Genomic DNA, 22,112 nt, shown 5'->3' with positions numbered 1-22,112 from the left:
TATAACCGTGGCTGGCTCTATCCCGTTATGCGTGTACGTTCTTCCTCGTTTCAAAAAGGACACTGTATGTTGCTATAACCTTTATAGCAGTATGACAGTAGGAGGCTGAGGGATTTTGGATCAAAAATATTAGATCCAAAGAAGTGGGATGTTCATATGTAACACTGTCTTGCAACAATGTCCAAATCCAGCATCATATAGCTAAGACTTGTTTGGGAAAAGCACTCTCCTCACAACTGTTTCATTTCAGTGCTATAGCACATTGGAACAATGCAATACATTGGAAATAGACTCCGAATACATCAGAAAGTAGGCTTATATGCTGGAAATTATGTTACAAAACCCCATAAACCAAAAGGGCTTGTCTTACATATTTGTGTTTGGTAAATGACAAAAATGGTGTCAGAAATCACAAGAATACCAAGAAACTCCAGCTTGTTACACATTAAATTAAAACAGGAGCAATACATTATTTCTAAAGAGAAATACATATAACCCTTCCAATACACCACTTGTAAAGCTCTAAAGCATACCCCTCGATCTTTCAAGAAATACATGATTTTTTTTTCCCCCCACATTTTCTAGCCTACACTGTTCTATCATGTGAGATTCATGTTCTGAACATTGGTCAATTAGATTTTTGTGTGTGTGTTCTTCAGTATCATAGAATCATAAAATGGTAGGGTTGGAAGCGACCTTTAGAGATTATCCAGTCCAACCCCCTTCAAAAGCAGACTCCACAACCCCTCTGGGCAGCCTGTGCCAGGGCTCCCTCACCTGAACAGTGAAATAGTTTTTTCTTATATTTAAATGGAACTTTTTGTGTTTCAGCTTCATCCCATTACCTCTTGTCCTGTTGCTAGATACCATCAAAAAATTATGTCCCAACATCCTGACACCCACCATTTAGACCATTTATTTGTCCTCTTCTCTAGAATAAACAGCCCCAGTTCCCACAGCCTTTCCTCTTATGAAAGATGTTCCAGTCCCCTGATCATCTTGGTGGCCCTGTGCTGGACTCTGTCCAGAAGTTCTCTGTCACTCTTGAGCTGAACACAGGAACTGGACAGAGGACTCCTCACCAGGGCAGAGGAGAGGGGGAGCAGAACTTCCCTTGACCTGCTGGCCACACTCTTCTTGATGCATCCCAGGATGCCATTGGCCTTCGTGGCCACCAGAGCACTAGAGGAAAGGAACTTTTTCATCTGAAATTCTTCAGTTAAAACCTCTACATTGAATGTGCTATCCTTTCTTAATGCTGTTGTGACAAATTCTTACAATTTCCAACTACAGGACACGCTGAAAATAGTGTATTAAGTTTCCCTCTTCCAAAATAACATTAGATCCATTTCTGACTTAAAATATTTCCTTAGGTGAATGGAAGCTTATAAAGAAAACTTACTGTTATATTTTTAACTGGTATATATATTCACTGTGATCTGAAGGAGGAGTATGGTTTTATGATTCAGTCACAGAATACTAATTTGAAATATATTGATTGCCCTCTCAGATCAATACTCTCATAGCATACATATTTTAATCTATATGCAAAGTTGATGGTATCATTTGAAAAGCAATACAGGCACAAATAATTTTCAAGTAACTCTTGAATATTAGATATTTTATTATAGCTACCAAAAAAACTGACCATCATTTTTTCTCAGACTCATCTCTTTGTCTTCATTCTCACATAGGGAGAGAAAACTGAGAAAATACTATGTTATATCCCATTTTAATTAAACTTCAAAAGTGTTTCCATATCTTCATTGCTTTCAGGCAGCGGACCTCAGTGCAAACAATCCAATTGAATTATAAGTCCGTTGTATCAAAACACTTAATGAGAGAAATATAATGGAACTAATCCTTTAGTCATACACGTGACTGTTTTGCTTGGTTTTTTTCCTCTCCTTTGTGCAGTAAAGGGAGAGGAGGGTCATCATCCTGCTTATTCATTACAGACACTAGAAATCACGTTTCACAAAGGCACATTTACTGCAATGCCTTAGTAATCATTGTAGTTGATTTAAATGCTTGATTTGACTGAGAACATTCATAGATTTGTTCATGAATTGACTGCAGGATAATACTGTTTAAAACTGGAACATTTTTGTTATACTGTATGAAAGGACTTAGAAAAGTTCCTGTGAAGAACAAATTTGGTTTCTTCAGCCTGCTGTTGAAAATATGCTTGTTTTTTCAAGTGACAGGAAAGATTCAGACACATCAGAACATGAATGTGTTGTGTTACCTTAGGAATTCACTCTGTTTTAAGAGAATAGTAGCCTAACAAAATCCAGGTTTCAATAAGCGACAAGAAACAGTATCTATGAGCACGTTTCTACAGTTTCCTCGGGATACCATAGAAAACATCACACTAGTGATGAATGATTTTTGAGAAGTCTGATGTTCTGTGAGCAGTGATAAACCCTTGAATACACAAACTGCTGTTTTTCTCTTTGGTACTAGGATCATCTCAGCGTTCCGCAGTGTGGACAGAGGAACACATGTCAGTCTACTGGAAATGCAAATGTTTCTGGGGCTTTCTATTTTTAGTGTGGTCTCTCTCACTTGGGATTTTTCGAAGGTAGTCATAGGAACCATAAAGTCAAACTGTCCATTCTTCAGTCTGATAAAACAATATCCTTTTCCTACAGCAAAAGGATGGGGAGATCAAAAATAGTAAGAGACTAAATATCAAAGCTGAACAGGGTTCCTTCTTTTCCTAGAATGAGTCACAAGTAGGAGCAAGAAAACCAAGATGTACACAAGAAGGCATCTGTACTCCCAATCCTTAACTCTTTGCAAGAGGCAATAAAAAGCTGTTAAATGAATTCTTCTGCATCCAGCAGTAAAGAGAGAAAAAAATCCTGGTGTCACTAGAGCTGAAATTATTAAACTTATTAAACAACTTATTGACTGTTTATACTGAGAAACGTCAAAACAAGCATAGCATGATTCTTGGTGTGCAGATCAAAGTTCATTCCTTCTCAACTTGAGCACTGCCAACACAGAAATCTGTTGGGAATTTCCAAGTGATAGTTTAGGAAAGACTGGTTGCCAATCCAAGCTTAGGGGACAGGATAGAATAGCTGAATCAAGATGATAACATCTAGAAATCAGAGGGCTCACAATGTAGAATCAGGCTGCTACAGTAAAACATTCTTTTTTTTCTCTTATCATTGAAGTCATTTAGTGATTTCTGTTTAGGTAATAGATTGGTTTCAATATAGACCTTTCTCTTTATTTGTGCTAAGCAGCCATTAAATTAAAGGGTGGAGTTTTTTATTAATGATTATCAATAGATCATTTTCTGCTCAGTTAAACCAATAATAAAATCCAATTTCACCTGGATAAACCTGTTATGTCAATAGTTAACCTATATAGAAGTATGTGCAACTATTCTTAGAATTTTGATGACTACGCAGAATCTATAGAAATGAAATGCCTTTATGCACTTTTTAGGACCATAAGCTTTCTTGTTAGATCTACACCTGCCAGCCATATGCCTGTATTGATTGGTACCCGTCTCAGATATTACAAGGTATTGTATTTGGAAGGCATCAGGTTTTGGCTTATTTTATATCGTAATTTCTACATTCTTAAGAGTCGCTCTTAATCTATAATTGTTCAAGTATGTATCTTCATAAAATCCAGTAAACAACCTGATAAACATTCTAATTAGTGTAAATAATTTAATTCTTTGCTTTTTCAGTAGTAGCCTATGTTACTTTCTGAGTGCAGAACTTTTAATGTACACTTGAGATGCAGTCTTTCCTACCACTTATTGTTAAATATATTTTTATGTGGAATGACTTTTCAACGTTGGTGGTGATTTTTAATGTTTAAGATTTTTCAAGATGTTTTAGCAAAGCCCTCTAGCTTTCATTCTGACTCTAGGGTTTGTTTAAGCTGCCCTAGTGCCCACAGCTATAATTAAAAAATGTATTGAATCTCAAACTGTTAGTCAGAGTGTTCTCAAGAGAAGACTCTCTCCTCTTCTAAGCATTTATGAAGGAATGATTAGAACAATAACTATATCCATAAAAGTTTTAAGTAAATAAAAAGTTTCTGTGGAGGATTAGGAAAGCTCTCAAAAGTCAAATTTTCGAAACTTCTGTGCAAATACATGGCAAAGTAGGTTACTGAAAAATATAAAAGGCGACTTTTGTGTTTGCAGAATTTTTCCAGCCTGAAAGAGTTGTAAGTTTGTTTATCAGCCGTGTTGGAATAAAGGGTGGAAATTTCCCTGTTGCACCTCTTTACCCTTGGAGACTGTCTGCTGGGGTACAGCAGTGCTTTGTGTTCGATAGGCCCCTCTCCAAAACACACACTTACATTAATCTTTAAAATACTTTACTTCCTTTCTTGATACTTGCCATTAATTCAATCAGTTCTTTACACAGTTCCAAGAAATTATATCGGTAGATTACTTTTTGCCTCGCTGTGAAATAGATGTCGGTGAAAACACATGCTTTTCTACATAGCTAGGGTTGTTGACAGTTTCTTACTTGAATCCACCAATGAAGTTCTTAAATGGTAAATTGAATAAACGTCTCAGTATTAGCTGAGTCCTGGTTTGGGTTGTATTAGATAGAATTTGTTAGCATCTCTAATTCCCTGCCATCTCTGTCTTACTATAGGTCTGTGATATGTCCTTAGCTGTACACAATGCTCTATGTATTGCATGCTATTGCTGTTTATTAATCTCTGAGCCTACCTAATTGTTGGATTATGGAGTTCTAATTGTTGGATTATGGAGGCTGCCCAGGGAGAGTGTGGAGGCTCCTTCCTTGGAGGTTTTCAAAACCTGGCTGGACATGTTCCTATGAGACCTGATCTAGGTCGACCTACTTCTGCAGGGGGGGTGGACTAGATGATCTCTAAAGGTCTCTTCCAACCCCTACGACTCTATGATTCTATTATAATCTCCCAAGGAACTGTTTCATGTGCCAGATTCTTATTTGCAAGGTAAGCTTGAATTAGCTGGCACAAAACCAGTGCTTATAGTCTTGCTTCAAAGTTTTGAGTTTTAGAGAAAGATTTGCCAGCTCAGCTGCACTGAGCACAGGAGTGAAACTACATAATCCTCCATGAAATAATTTGAGCATTCCTGAGAGTTTCCTGACAGCTGTACATCAATTCTGTACTGACCTGTGGTTCAGAGGTCTGGTGGTCTCCAAGCACATGTATGAATAAATCAATCATAGCTAAGATTTATGATCTGAGGTAAATAAAACTTCCTTTCATTACTGTCAATATCCCAACTCCAGCAGAAAATAGCTCAGGCAGTACTACAGATATACAGGAAATTCATGGAGAGAAAAATAAAAAGAGCCATTTTCCCCTACATTGCTGTACTTGGAGAACATGCTGCTGGTTTGAGGAGCAGAGTGAGGGATCACAGGTAGAATGACAGAAATGAAGGCTCCTTGGCTTAGAGAGGCAAAGTTGTCCCCTGAGCCGGGGGTATACAATTCCTGGATCACATCAATGGAATGCAAAGCTATTGCTGAGGATGGATTTAAACTACCCCCCCCCCCTTTTTTTTAAAAATATCTTTAAGACTCATCTTCAAATGACTGCTTACAGCATAGATTGAGCTGCAGCCCTTTGTGGCCAGCCTCAAAAGGTCTGATCTGTATCCTGTGTGATGATGATGTTGTTAATCAGAAAATGCACTGCAGGGAATGTCCATTACTGAGATGTAGGGAGAGTTTAGCTCTTTTTGCCATCTTTTGACTTCAGCCTTGATGAACACATCTTCGTTGTGACTCAAAGACTCTATTCTTAAAAAAACCCACCTTGTCCAGCTTATCTGTGGCTCCATCCAGCATCAGGCTGCACACCCAAGCTCTCCCTGCCCTTGCAGCATGCCACAGGCTTTGTGTGTTCGGTTGACAGAGAGCTGAGTGGTCCTCACTCAGTGAGAATGTCCCCAGTATCCTTCAGCTCCTCACTTAGCCCTCAGCACCTTCTGCCGCCAGTTGGGTCACCCATGGGGGTGTCCATACACTGAAGTTTCCCTTATTGCAAATGTGTATGGGGGCACTGATGATCCAGAAATGGCACAAAAGGATGCAATCACATCATCATCTTCCACAGTGTGTGTCAGTGACTAGTGAAACACATAGATTGCTGATCCCTGACAACTTCAGGTGTTCACTCAGGTGACATTCAGTCCACCATCATTTCAAGGAAAGCATGGTTACTACAGCTATGCTCTCCTTGCTCCTCTAAGACCTTCTGGACTTTACCTATATGGTGGCATGGGCCTGGAACATCTGTTCCAGTAGCTCTCAGGAAACCTCATGCACCTAGGCCTGAAGCGTAACAACCTTGGTCCACTGTGATTATATTAGCTGCTACCTTCCTAGCTAGTTTTGTACACCTTGAATATAAGTTAATATACTTCATGAATCTGTAGATATTTTTATTTTTGTTCAAGACATGCTTCACTTAATGTTACCTGAAGTGGAAAGTAAGACTTGTGCAGATTCCAAGACTGTATTTAGAAGAGTATCTTCATACACACATCTCATGCCAAAAAAATCCCCCCCAATTTCCAATCTATTGGTGATATTTGAAAACAATAAAATTCTAAATAATTTTTGGTTTTATGTGTTGCATTAAAAAAGCAAAGTGAAAGGACAGTTTTGAAGAGGAACTCCTTTGAGGTTGACAACATGAGGCCCTGACTCGATCTTCACTCTGGAATCAGTGTTTGTATCTTCTTCATGACTAAATGTGGATAAGGTTCTCCCTACTCATCTGTATTGACAACAGTTTTGTTTAGCTGTTCAAATGAATAAGATATGACAATGGGGAGCAATGAAGTACAACTTAGTTTTTTTCACAAACTTAGAAACATCTAACCCTATCTTAGAAACTATCTAAACATAACATGTTTAGACTGCAACTCCCAAACATCTTTGGACCCTGAAAAGTACAATAATCAATTAAATGCCTGTTGTAAAGAGAAGTACCTCTTTTAAATTTATTTCATGTTTTTTGTGAATATCCATTCTGCAGTGATCGTGTACTGATCATATACCTGAAGGGAGAAATTACATGATTTGACACTCAGCTTCCTTGGGAGCTCCTTAACATGTCAAATTGTCTGTGTTGACTTTCTTTGCATAATAATTATTTTTAGAAAAATGCAACACAGAGAAGGCTGAAAAGTATTTGCTAGGAACCCTTTCCAGCCTAGAAAACAAAATTACTATGTGCATGTTTTCCTTACACTGAAGATAGTTGTTTAAAGGAGGAATAAAAAAGCTTCCACTATCATTTTGTTTTCAAAGAGAGTATGCTTAGTACATTCTTGCTTTTATAGCAGCTCTTTAATGTGATATCCATTGTCCTTTATGCCTTTGAATGGGCTCTTGCTTTTTTAAAATGAAGTTTTTATGTTGCCTTTTAACGTGTGCACAATTTTCACTGAAGTGACATCACTCAGGAAGCAATGATGAATGTAGATCTTCACATTTGCCTCTCCTTTATAAATAAATAAGAGGAGGAGGCTTCCTCTCAAATCCTGCTAACAAAAATTTAGGCTGTGTCGTATTGCCTCTTGCCCCACAGCTAGCCAAGGATTTGGCTTCGTTGGTATCTTTTAAAGAATAAAAGCCTCCAAAAAACCAAGGTTTGCTCATATTTTCATTTGTAAAGCCATTTTAATCAGCCAGTGAAAAGTAACTGCCTTGTCCTTTGCAATGTACCATATCATCACTCTCTACTACTTGAAGTGTGAGCTTTCCCTTTGGTGTTTTTTTTTCAACAGTTTGGTACAAAGAAGTAGTAAAAATAAAAAACCCATAAGCTCAGATCAGTTGAATTTATGGAAAAAATAATAAGAGTTTGTCCTGCTAAATTCCACACCTATGTAAATTCTTACAATACAATTTTCTACTTCTTATTTTGGTACAACAGTCAAGAGAATGTTTGTGTGTAAATATGTACATATACAGAACACTTTCATTCCCAGGAGATACAGACATAGTTGATGGCCATCATCTAAACACAATGTTTTGAGTGTTTGTTTTAATGTAGTTGAAAAGTCCCATAGGGTCTCAAGTGTCATTTACTAGGAAATTTTCCTTGATGTGACTTTCAAAGACGTTTTCTTGATGTTAAAAGTAGTTTTCCAGCTCCTTTAAAAGAAATCTGGAAGTGTTCAATGGTTCTTTCTTTTTAAATATTTTCTCCCAAAAACAATCCAAGGATTTTATTTTTCATTAATTTTTCCACTACAAAGATGGATCCTGGAATAAAGACTTAGGTTTCAGTTTCTTTACTTGAGCATTTTATTACAAGAGTGCTTTATACAACAGTTGTAAATTGATATTTTCTGAGGCACCCATCCATTCCAGGTGTGTTTCTGCTCCGTGGCTGCAGGGATACAGCCTCACCATAAGCTTCCCCAAGGGCTGCATGGGAATCTCTGGGCACCTCCTACCACTCATTTTTCAATGACCTTGGTGTCTGCAGAGCTGTTGCTCTCATATGTTCTCAATACTCCCTCTCAGCTTCTGTTGCACAGTTGTCCTTTTCCCCTTCTGTTTTTTCAGAGGCCTTATTACCTTCTCTGATGGGCTCAGCCTTGGGAACAACAGTTCTGTAATAGAGCCAGTTGGCATCGGCTCTATTGGACATTGAGGAGCTTCTCACTGCTTCTCACAGAAACTACCTTTGTAGTCCCCCTGCTACCAAAACCTTGCCATTCAAACCTAATGAAATGTGGCAGAAAAGTGAACTACAAATATACTCAAAAAGGGATTAAGCATGCTGATGAAGGAGAAATCTGTCTATAGCTGTCAAATATGGTTGATGTGTCTGGGTACTCTGCAGACCAGGCAGACCCTAAGACAGTGACTGATGGATGCCAGGAAGATAGACTAGGGAAAGATCAATCAATATATTTTCCATCCTCCTACAGTTACTCAAGAAATTTGGCATGGTGACCTGGAGGGAGCAGGCAATTGCCAGGATAGTTGCTCTCATCCAGAATGATAGTCTGTATCCTCAGCTGTGCTAAAATCAGTAGGGTTGATTTGACCTCATAAAAACCCTGTTATGATTAGATTTTATGTTTTGTAGATCTCTTTTCTTAACCTTAGGGTCTTGCAGCTTTCTGGGATACATCATCACCTCACAGCAGAGACATCAGTAACATGGAACACGTGACACTATTTTAAGAGGATATGAGAAAATATTTGCACAGAAAGCTATTAATAAAGTAAACCATTTGGCATGAAAATTTTCAACCTAATATTCAACTTTATTCAAACTGTTGGTGGTATATTATTTCCTGTTGGGCCTAAATAGTTTTATACGATATACACAGCAACAAATCACTAAGAGATAATCAGACACGTGTTGATAGGAATACACATGTACAAGGCAGGTTTGGGATAAAAATAAGTAATTCTTGAGATCTTTGAGTAGCTGAAGAGGTCTTAGAAAAACCAAGAGGGGCTCGGAGAAATCAATTCTTATTCTTTGGAGATGGTAATGAAAAATTCTGTTGTTGCCTCTGTATTTTAGCTTCTGTTTATGCTCATAGAAGAACCAGATTCTGACAGATCTGTCATTGTCATTTCACTTCAGATATTTCTCATCAAAATACTTAGAAATTTCAAAGAGTGTTTATCTTTTTAAGCACTTGTGCTATTGGTATAAGACGATCATGTATGGGTGTTTGCAATTGTGATAGTAGTATCATAATCCTTGAAAGAGCACTGTGCTTGCCAATAAACTAAATGTGGACCTTCAGTAAAGTGATGAGTTGAACTAAAAGTCTACCTTGTATTTTCCTAATTTGTTTTTCCCTCTACAGTTATGTCACTATTATTATTGTATCATTATTGTTGTTATTACCATCGTCATCACCATCTCCACAATAATCACACCTCTTTTTTGTATAATCTGAAACTAGTGTAACACAGACTTGATAGTCTGCCTGCTCAGCAATTTGAGAGGGAAAGGATAAAGCAATCTGCTTTGTGTTTCCTGCTGCCTTTGCAGATACTCTGCAATTGAGTTCCCTGTCTTCTCTGCGTAATTTGAATCTCTTTATCCCTTGTGTTGCTGATACCATCAGGAAGCTAGAAAAAGGAAATACTGCAGAAAGCAAATAAGCTTCTGCGTATTCAGTTCTAACAGTGGTCTCCCATGACTCTCCCTGTTGCCTATACTTTTTTCTCTATTTATCTGACTTGGTAATACAAAGTCTTTTTGAGGCTATTTCTGTTACAGCAACTCTGACAAATTCCACTTTAACTAGATGAATAGGAAGACAAAATAGTTCAACAGAATGTTTCAAATGAGCGATGGTGGAAATCTCTGTGATTTTCTTTTAACAGATAGTATTTGCATTCCTTGAGCGATATGTTGCTCGTCTATACTCTTGTCTCATTAAAACCAGCTCAGACATGGCAGGTAGACTGCTGTAAGTGCTTCTCTAGTGTAATGTGAGAAGTCAGTGAGAGAGAGCTAGATGCAGTTCGGACCTACGGATTAAAGGGTCATTGCAAGTACTGCAAAGTCAGAGAATTCTGTCTGTAAGAATCTATTGCTGTATTAGCATTACTGACTTGCTTACAAGATACAAATAATCATAGTGTTAAACTACCGTGTCTATACAGTGATTTAAAGACAGATGTTAATATCCTTGAAGGATTGATAAGTTAATATACATATTTAATCAGGCTTGTAAATCATGCTATGAAAGCTAGGAAAGGATGTGAGAACATACTCCAGGTCAGTGATCACTTCAGTTTATCTGGCAATATGAATGTCACTTACACCAGTCAGTGAGAATTACTTCCTGCTTCTGTGTGTAACAACATTTTTTTCCTCAATGTAAAGGTAAGATTGAAAAATAATCAATCACCTATGACTGTGGATCATTGTTTTGCTAGCTTCTAAATGCCTTATAGCAGTTTTACGTGGGTTATTGTAGAGTTCTATGTGACTGGTACAAACTATTAAAGTAAGGAAAAGTATCTTGCCTGTTCCTTAAATGTAAATTTCAATTAGACTGCACTGTGTACATTCACTGCATGGTACAAACCAGAGAAACAATATTTCAAAATAATCATCTTTAACAGGATCCCATCATGGACTTCCTACTACAAGTTTAATTTCCCTGGAGAAAGAAATAATAACATCCTCATTTTGCCTATGACTTTCCAAGATGTTTACGGTTGTTAGAAGAGTATCATTTAATTAACATCACCTGGTCAAAGCACAATCTTCTAACAATGAAAACACACAGGACCTTCACCATGTAGAGATATTGCTGTGCCTAGTGTGCAGGAGTGCATCTGTAGACACTCAGGAGCAGCGTGTTTCAGCTGGGTTTACCCTTTGGAGAGGCTCAGCACATTGTTAAAAAATAGCTTAGTTAAAATTTTACTGCAAATAAATAACCAGATGTAAATAACACAGAAAAAGTTTGTGCAATTCAGGTTTCATAACAATCTGCTTGAAGTTTTTACTTTTGTTCTGTAGCATTTTCTTTCTGTTTTTTGTAATTTACATTTGTTTTCTAGCCTAAATTCTCCATGAACCTTGTCCTTATCTTTGCCAATTTTTATCATTATCTACCTAAAATCTTATGCTGTGGCCATCACAGGTAAGTTTTCTCACATGAAGTTGCTTCAGTGGAAAGTCCACAGTCCCCTTACTAAAGTGCCTGAAGAGACTGAGGAATGTTTGTTAATTTATTGTGCAAAGTTACTTCAAAATTTGAATGCATCAGTTTGGGGCAGTTTACCAACTAACTCAGCAAATCACAAGAAGTTGTCAGCAAATGAAGGAATATGTTTTAATTTGAAAGCGTTCCCCTCTTTTCAAGTTCCTCTGTAAGTATTCATAAATTTCTATCGGTTGCGTCAGTTGGAGTAGACAGCACTTGTGCATTAACGTTGTGTATGGAATGGTTCAAAAACTTAAGTGTCAAACACACAAGTTAAATTCTTCATTTTCAGTGCCCAGACAATGCATATCTCTAGACTTCTTAATATACTCTGATACTCTGAGCCTGAAATGGAAAAGACAGCAGCTGCTTTTGATGATATCCATTGCAACTCTGACAGATGGTGGTGAACAATGTGAAATCAATGTTTCCCAAACACATTTCATAATTGAGGATCCTTACAGCCTGATTTGCCACCAGTACTCCAGTAAAAGCGTGTAGATTTATGCTGTAATAGTACGCTTCATCTTTGTGAGATATAATTCATGAGATTCTTTCTTTCAGTAATGTGTCTTGAAGTGGCTGATGTCTCCAGCGTAGACTGGAGATCACTGATAATGTTATTGTTCATATAGATATGTGCAGGATATGGAACCAGAGAAAAAATTTCTTTTAATAAAAATCAAAAAAAACCCAAACCAGCTGTGCCAGCAGAATTTTTCTCCCTCGCCAGGGGATTTATGAAATTTTACTTGCTTAACTTTTTCTTTCACTTTGGCTGCGGTTGTCTCAATTGCTTTATCTGGTGCCACTCTGTCTTTTTCATTTAGTCCAAGTAAAAATCAATCCTTCAAGGATATTTCTAACACTTCCAGTGGTGCAGGGCTGAACAATTTCCCCAACATTTCTGAAATGTGATCTGAGGTAACAAAACCACTCAGAACACGGGCTCACACCTTCTTACTAAGCATTTTGTCTGTGCTCAAAACATTAAAAATAGGTTACCTTTTGATGTTTTTATGACAGTAATTCTACTATATTGGGTAGTAACTATATCACCCAAAATGTAAACAATAAATAAAAAACAATAGAAAGTATTTACTTAATCTACTCTTTGAAGTGCACTGAACTGATCTGGTCTGGTCTGGTTTGAAGTGCACTGGTCTCCTGAAAGTGAAATTCAGTACTTGGAATATGTTCTGCAGGATCATCTTTTCTGTTCTTGGCATGGATATTAAAAGAAAAAGCAGGATACTTTGAACAGAGAACAAACCATTTTCTTTTTTCACATTCCTGTCCATTAAATCTTGGATTTTGATTAGATACTGATTACAATAGTGCTGGAACACTAAATCTGGTGGAATTAGATGCAGGAAGTCTGACTTTGGGTAGAAGAGATTATTTAAATTTTATTGTGTGTAGTTATTTGTGTTGTGCTCACCTTATAAACAGATATTGAAAATTGGGAAGTGCTTAAAAAAATTATTCAAGGCCTCAGAAACTTACACTTCATCAAGACCCTAGAGCAGCATTATCTATTTAATTTACCAAGGACATAGTTAAGAAGAGAGTCAGTAGTTCTCTGCACAGAGAAGTATTTGATGGTAAAGAGCTGTTTCATCAAGCTAATAATGCATGATAAAATTATCTGGTTTTGAGTGGACAGTGATTAAATTCAGTTTGAAACTAAGGTCCAGGTTTGTAGGCAGGTACCTGCTGCAACTCTATAAGTATGGTGAATTCAATTGATCTCTAAATCTCAATTTGGGAGGCAAATTATAAATTATTTCCTTAATGAAATCTTAATAATTATTTTAATTAAATTCTAGCATTTGTATTGTTTAGGATGTCTGACTGGGAATGTTATCTGTCCCTCCTGGACATAAAGCCTATGAACTTAGAACTAGAATATTTAAGGGTCTGGTTTTTAACATAAATCACAGGTCTTTAACAGAGTTGTGGCAGGATAAAGCGTCCTTTAAGTGAGAGTAAATGTAATTTATGCACACTTAAAAAGCATTTTACATTGCCTGAATTGTGTGATGCAGCCTTGTTACAGTGACAATAAATCCACACTTGTTTGGGAATAAAAGGGACCCTCATGATCATCTGGTGTGACTTATGGCAGAATACAAGCTATAGAACTTCATGCAGTATTTCCCACATCAAACCACATGACATGTACTTGATCTTTTGGAAAGGTATTCTGTTTTATGTCTTCATATCAACTTCTTGATTCCTTGCACTTGAAACCCAGCACACCTCTACATTTCTTTCAAAGAGAAATCTGTCAGGTGAAGAGTGGGAAAATTTCCACTGTCTTTGACATTCACGGGCTGACTTTATCTGGTAAAGTTTTAGGAAAATGGGAGTAAAAGTAGGTGATCTGGTTTTTAAGAGATGGACTGAAAAATGTTCTTTCTCCACTGCACTAGTTTTCCTCTGAATTATCCCAATTAGGTTAGGTTAGCCTCTTTAAATTTATAATTATTGTTTTTACAGAGAAACATGATCTTTTTGATTCTGATTAAAAAGCTTGCTTTTGTTTGACTGAGTTACTAAGATCTCTTGGTTATCTATCTTCCTCTTTCCTAAAGTCGAAGTTGAGAAAAGCTCAAATTTGTTGAGGAAAACAATTTTAGTTATAAATTTCGTTACCTTTTTCTTCATCACTGAAGAAGGCTGAAATTGATGGGGAAGTAATTTGTGGGAGCAGCAGCTGGACCTATTGATATAAAACAAAGTTTGATAACAAATGTGGCAGTGGTCTAACAAGATTCAATGGCAAGGGACACTTGATTATTTACTATATAGGGGACACAGTCAAACAAAACTGTCAGAGAGATCCTATCATGAGGTTCAGAAAAGTGTCCCTTGCATTCTAAACTCCTCGAAGGGACTTTTAGGTGTGGCTGGATCCAGACTTGAACATGATCTATGCCTAAGGGCTTATATGTAAAAAAATCAATCCTATATATCAGTTAGGATTTCAAAGTGTAACGTTATTATTGACTAACCAATAATCTGTTGAATACTCTCAACATCGAGGAGTAACCTTGAGATGTATGAAGAGAAGATTCTGGCTTGCAGCCCACTACTGTGCAGCTGAGATCTTAATTGCAGCTGGGCTGTCAATTAAAGAGTATGATGATAGTCTTCTAGTCATACTGACTGCAAACATTAGGTTCTTTCAAATTTGACTGGAGTCAGACATTGACCAGCACTGTGGTTAGATGGGCAAGTTGTTTAAACTAGCCTGTGGCTATTGTGTTGTTATCTGTACCTCCTGAATCGGCTTCTAGATGAATCCGTTACTACCACTGCTGATTATCACTTGAGCAGTGTTACTGGAAATATAGGTTGGGGGGAGGGGGGAACGACACACGTCATCATGTTTACTATGACAGTGACATAGATATCTGTGTTTATTTGGAATGAGAAAAAAGAGGCTTCTTAACGTTGTCAGGGTAATATCTACAGGAAGGAGCTTTTACTGTGGAGGTCTGTAAGACCTTCATTGTGTATCTTCTTAGTGACCATGGTAAATTTTGAAAGATGAGGGTAAAATAATTTTTATGTGCAAATGAAAAGATCATGGAAGAACATAGTGGAATGAGGTCTCATCTGAACTAAACCTTTGCATTTTCAATGCATTCATAAATATCAAATGTGAGATTATTAGGACATTTTGTTTTCATTTACTAACCAGACTAGTTCACCTAACTCTTTTGTGTAGTTAATATACTATTATTATTATTGTTATTACTATTATTATTGATGTTACATACTTTGAAACCAGTTTTTCATACCAGCTGTTAAGAGAGCAGATAGACATAAAGGGAAAAAAAAATCATAAAGAATATGTTATACAGAACTTGAAAATCTCAAATGATGGGAATTGTTCATGAACTTTTGAAGTGTTGCCAAACATTATTACCTCAGTGATGTTTATGGATTTAATGCACATACAGGATACTTTACTTGGAAAAATTCAATACATCTTTCTGAAAGTTCCTGAATCCCTAATTAGTGGAGTACTTCACAGAGGCTTTTTGCCTGAAGGTCTCTATAGGAGAGAAAACTGCAATACATTTCTCAGCAAAACATCATGAACTTTCCTGGAACTGATCTCAGACAAAAGCAGTGAAAAAAAGGCCATGTCAAAGGCATGTCTCACAATGCTTCTTCCTAGCTTTCTCAGCTACTTAAAACATTATGTTTTGTCTTTGATGAACAGTTGTCATGAATCCTGACAAGTGATTTTTATCACTTAAAGAAACACAATCAAAGGTATTAGCAAAAGTGACCTAACAGATGGCAAGACTCACTCTTTTACTTACTGCATGGAGGAAACATATAAAAAAAATGAGTTAGAATTTGGACATCAGAGATACCAAAAAGGTATGGGAGACCCTGCCATTGAGTCACAAGGTACAGAATGGACTCCCTTCCTTTCCAAATTCCTTCTCAGAGAGTGTAACTGGATCCAGACTTAGTTTCAAACTTGGTCCACTGTTTATCTCTAAAGAATCATATGTGCACACTCAATCCTTTATATTACTTAGGTAAGATTTCAAAGTTTCAACACGCTTATTCCTTATTCATTTACCATATCGGATATAATAAGGGATCTCTCTGCCTCTCTGTCTGGTGTTTCCTCCAGTTTGAACTCTTTGAACTCTTCAAAGTTTCCTGAAGCAGAATTTCAGGCATCAAAGTATATAAAAACAATGTGGTAGTACAGCTGCAGGATCAGCTCAGACCAGATGCTTCCAGGGAGGGGCCAACTCAACAAAGAAATCCCTCGGCAATTTGGCCCTATTGAACCTGCCCCTCACATGTTTGTTTGGTTCAACAGTCATATTTGGATCTGGGATCTTCTTGTTCCTCAATGGATCCTTTCTCTGTCTTCAGACAGGCTGTTATCTTGTCTATTTGCAGCTACTGTTGATGGTTGTAGCCTCCATATCTCCTGGTTTGGTTTAGGTCTGAGGGCTTTGTTTTACTTAAGTAGGTGCATTTTCAGTAGATCTAAGTGAAATTTACAGGTTATGGCCTAAGGCTTTAGCAAATCTAGATACTCATGCTAAGTGAGTAAAGCTAAGCAAACAGCATACCAAATCATTCAACGTTATAATTCTAAGTGATTCATTCTATTTAAAACTTACTTATTTAAGCTAAACAGCTAATATCACTTAACCTTGAGAGGCATCCCTGCTCAAGGGGAGATCACCACCAAACAGCCATACTGCCTAGCAGGGACAACTCAAAGGAGACTCACTTAAGCTGTCATATCTACGGGATGGAGTGGTCGGCTTGTAATCAAATTGTGCATAAGGAGCAAGGTATGCATCAGATTCCTTGTATCCATAACTTTCTCTGTATCAGTGCTCCTTTTTGGATTTCTCAGGAGTTCTTGGTCTAGCAATGGTTCAGACCTTTACCTTCTTTGGAGCCTGTACCACACCACTGCTAGTTTGTTTAGAGTAGTAGAGTGCATCCATCACAACAGTGTGCTGAAAAAAGCTTGGAGCTCTTTGCAGAAGTTCTTCCTTTCTTGTCAGCTCCAGATCTGTCTGTAATATCTACAGCTTTTAAATCCAGTCATGGGACAGTTGCTCATGTTTTGGCTTGAATGCTGGAGTTTGCTGGGTGTTACTCAGTATGACATTTCATATGTATGTATGCCAGATATGCAACCAGTAAAAAGTGCAATCCTTAGCAAAACTTAGAAATAGCTCTGGAAGGCAGATAACACAGAGAAACAATTGTGCTAAGGATAAGAAAGACAATGGGTGACTTGTAAGAATAATTGAGTTGTCTTAGCCAGAAAAGCTTTCTCAAAGCTGTAAGAAAAATCATATTTTAACTTTATGACTAAAATCAAGTGTCAATAGTCAGTCTCTGATGACAGTGCTCAGAGTCAGTGCTATGCACTGGAGAATTTTCAGTAGTAGATTGCTTTCAGCATATTCCCATACATAATAGAGCTACTTACTCAGGGCGATTGTCATAGTGATTTATGCCTTGTGCATTACTTTCATATTTATTATAACTACAGCTTCTTAAGTATGCTAGTTTTTTCACATAGATATAGTCCATAAAACCAAATTTGTGTTTCAGATTTTTATAATTCATGATACAGTGAAACTGAGTAAAAAAAGATTTCATTAAATGCTTCCAAATAATTAATTATTCTGCAGGAGAAGGCTCAATGTATTCTTTCTTAACAATTCAATATTAAAAATCCTTCTAGACCTTTAGTGAAAACTTCCATCTACTATCTCCTGTCTTATAAAGAACTCTTCATACAACATCTATTTGCCTTCTGCATTAAAGAAAATCCCTGATTCAAACAGCTGAAACATTAAAATGCTTAGATAAAACCTGGTAAAATATAAAGAAAGAATACGGGAAGAGGATTGTCTAATGTTTATCCAGAAAATATGTACTTAGAAAAGTTAAACATCAATGACTTGAAGTAATTTTTAGTGTATAAGAAAGAGACAAACTGATTACTTTTATAACATTTAAACAGGACACATATATATTTCTATTTGTCTTGTAAAACACTCTACCAGACTGCTTAACTGAACATTTTAAAGTGTGACAGAGTAAGACTTACATCAAAATATTATATTCTTTTGATGATATAGAAATAGGGAAGTGAAAAAATTAGTAAATGCATGCCAAGTTACAGAGGTCATCAAATGAAAATTGGCATACATTTTTGTACAACTTTTCAATTCCAAATATGACAACAGGTCATCAATCTAATCTAAATTATGATATCTCAGCTTTTCTTTAAAATGCATTGCAAAATTTCTATTTTAATCAGTATGACCTCTTTGCAATTGAAAGATCATGAGCTCGGGTTGATTAAATTTAATGAACATTTCTGATAGTTCCATCAGTTCCTTGGAGAACCCTGAAGTATTAAATAAATATTTACTTCAAAAGTAAGTGTAAAATGAGATGTAGTTCACTGCATTTGATTTTGTAGATCTCTATTTGTATTTCTTCTCCTTCCTCCTTCCTTGAAAATTAATGATGTGAAACAGATTTGATATAGAAACCTTTTGTTAAATCTTGGTGGAATAGTGAGTACACACTGCTGCTCAGTTGGCTTAGGGTATACATTTACAGCACAGGGAGCTGTAATGAGATGGATTATAGCATTTACAGAAGTGCCAAAAAGTGCTACAAAAGCCTTGCATCTTCTAACCTCCTTTTGATATGGATCCTTACAGCTTCCTCGAGGAAATATGAACGTGTAATTGTTGTAACACTACTGATAACAGAGTTGTTTTTCTTGGCTATTTTGCTGCTTAGAAGCATTTCACAGATTTGCCTACACACACACTCTGCAGATAGGGGGTAAATCTCTAGAATCTATTACAAAAATGTGACTGTATGCAAATGTTAGCCAAGTCACTAGGTAGCTACCCAGACTGGATGAAAGAATATTGCAGATAGGTTATTTTTTTGTCATTTCCTTAACCCTCAGCACAGCCTTCTGGAAGAAAAAGTATACATTTGTGTACCTAGAGGAGTTTTTTATCTTACACCTGCCTGTGAAAATTCCTGCTGCAGCCCAGGTTTCCTGACACCTTTTCTGAGGTTCCTTCCACTGCTGAGGAGCTGATTGAGGAAGAATTTGTGACTCCTGAAAGACAGGTCTTAGAAAAAACTTTGCACTGTGTAGGACGTTGGGACTATCTCCTCCTTTCGAAAGGGTACTTATTTGTCAACCTTTAGGTCTTTTTCTTTTCCATGTCTTAAATTTTCTCTGTCGGCCCTTTTATGTCTAGCTCCTTCTCCTTGCAGTCCACAGACCAGGAGCTGAAAACAACTAGTTAATGATAACCACTATTGTGAGATGAAGAGAGAGAGGAGAGATAAGAAAAATAGAACTTTGTCTAGATACATGACCTTGTGATTCATTGATCAAAGCATCATGGTAGGAGCAGGGATACAAGCTAATGCTCTCCCAAGAAGGCAACTGCTGCTGGTTTATGTCGCCTGTATCACTACATATTCATGGATGGAGCTGTATCTGGTTCAGACCCATTTTCTTTCTTCTTCCTCCTTTCTTCTTATGCAGCCAGTGAAGTATATACCAAGTGAAGGCCTTCAGCTTCACAAAGTCCTGTGTTAGATCGTGCTACTGGTGACAGCAGAAAAGGCAGTCATGTCACTGGCAATGAACTCACAATCTCTGCCTGCCATGGATACAGTTGCTGGACCAAGGCCAAGACAAATCAGCATAGATGGTGGCTTATTGGCTAATGCAGAATGTGGCCAGCACTTTCACATGGGAAAAATCCATGGAAAAACGGAAAAAAAGTCATCCACCCCAAGCAGTCCTTGCTGCACAGTAGAACAGGCAGAGATGCCTCTGAGTTCACCTTCTCTCCCACCCTAAGGCCTTCTTCAGTTGCAGATAGAAGACTCTGTTCATCTCAACTGAAATAAATATCAGTACAATTACAGTGAAGATACATAATAATAGGCTTTTTCTCTCTTTGTATCTCATCTGACTTGTTGCTCACTCTCTAAAATGTGGAAGCACTGTTAGCTAACAGATGAAGAGAAAATGCCACACTTCTACAGTTGCTTTAAAAAATCACTACAATACTTCAGTGTTACCCACAAGAAACATTTCTTTACAGTTATTCAATATTCTGACATTCTCTTTCTGACTGGGATATAAGAGTTAGTCTAAGAGATATTTTAGGCTTGGAGAACGGCAGTATCAGATTCCGCAAGACCTGCCTCACACCTATGTAGACACACAGAGTTCATCTCTACTCTAACTGTATTGATTTAATCTGAGCTAGAAGTGAGTGGTCATAGATCAATCATTTATCAAGTCTATTTATGCTGACTTTGCTAATTTTATTTTCCAGCATGTCCTCATGAATAGAAGTTTAAGAAAAGCTGTGCCAGAATTAATCTTTCCAATAGTCTTTGTAACTGTATTGCCACTCATATGTTTTGCCTTTTGGACAGATAAGTGTTTTGTTCTGACATAAGAGAAAAATAGATTTTGTATGTAGCAATAACTATGAAGAACTGGAAGTTAAATTGAGAGGCAAGTCTTTTATTGGATTGAGAAGAAATAAATACAATTTAATGTCTAAAGGAGTGAGTATACTGTTGTGGAGAAAAAAAATTTGAGTTAGGTGTCTGTCTTTTTTTTCCATGGATTGTTTTTAATAATGATATATTGAATGTGTTCTCATATATTGTGTTTTCTTTGCTAAAACAGATTATTTATTTTCATGAAAACTGTACATTAATATGACTGTTCTCAAAGGAAATCAGAAGTAAACAGAAAAATCTCCACAGGACTATTAAACTAATGTAATAAACATTTTGAAAACACAGCAGACTGAAAAGTGTTAATATTCATAGCAATTTCTGGTGATATTTGTTTTTATATTTTCCCTAAATATATCTTCTGTAATAGAATTTACATGTTTGTTAAGTATCTTGGAATTAAATGACAGAAGCTTGCATTTGACATCCAAGTGACATTCTTGGAAATGAACTCTGGAACATGCTTTCCCTTGTGGAGATGTCAGCACCTATATACTAATTCCAGAGAAGCTGGATGCCTTTTAACACCTCAGCATTAACTCACTGAGAAATGCAGTTGTTGGCCACTATCTGAGTGCATCACACAAGATTCTGATGTTTCTAAGATAGAAGATAATGTAAATCCCTGTTAAAAACTAAAAAAAAACAAAGCAAGTCTCAGTTCAATGTTCTTTTAAAGTTGTAACACAGTGCATATGAAATAAAGTTCAAAACCTAAGGGACATAATGGCATAAAACTACCTTAAAGGCTTTTTTAATTCATTTTGTCTTATGGTGAAGAAGGATGTTGGCTGGATGGGAGTGCCTTCCACTGTTTGGTAAGTAAAAATACTGAAGGGCCGGCCTTCAGGACTGTGTATTTGAATGTGCATTTAAAATATTCAGAAAAGCTAAGTAATTTGCTTCTGCTCATCTCTCCCACCTTGCTTCCCCTCACCCCCACCCCCCAAAATCTATGTGAAGCATTTAGTGAAGCCTTAAAATGCTTAAACATAAATGACTAAGCAGAAGTACAAAAGGTTTATCTAGTGTAGCACATTTAAGGAATCAATAAAAACCATTAGCTGTTTTAATTAAAAATAGACAATAGAAGGCTTTCAAGTAAAAAAATTCAGCAACTCCACTTATCTCTCCACACTGGTCCTGCTAAAAGAAATAGTACTTTCAAAGTATGAGCAATTGAAAACCCATTGATTGCCATTACTATCAAAGAAATGAACCCATGAAACACTAATCAATGCGTGTGTGTCTTCAGGAGATAATCACAATTGCTAAATTCGGTTATTTACTTACTTTCAGCACTGTATCA

Source organism: Colius striatus, chromosome 2 (genome assembly GCF_028858725.1).
Source record: "Colius striatus isolate bColStr4 chromosome 2, bColStr4.1.hap1, whole genome shotgun sequence".
Classification (NCBI taxonomy): Eukaryota; Metazoa; Chordata; class Aves; order Coliiformes; family Coliidae; genus Colius; species Colius striatus.
The sequence above is the reverse complement of the archived record's forward strand: the minus strand, read 5'-3'. Positions refer to the sequence as shown.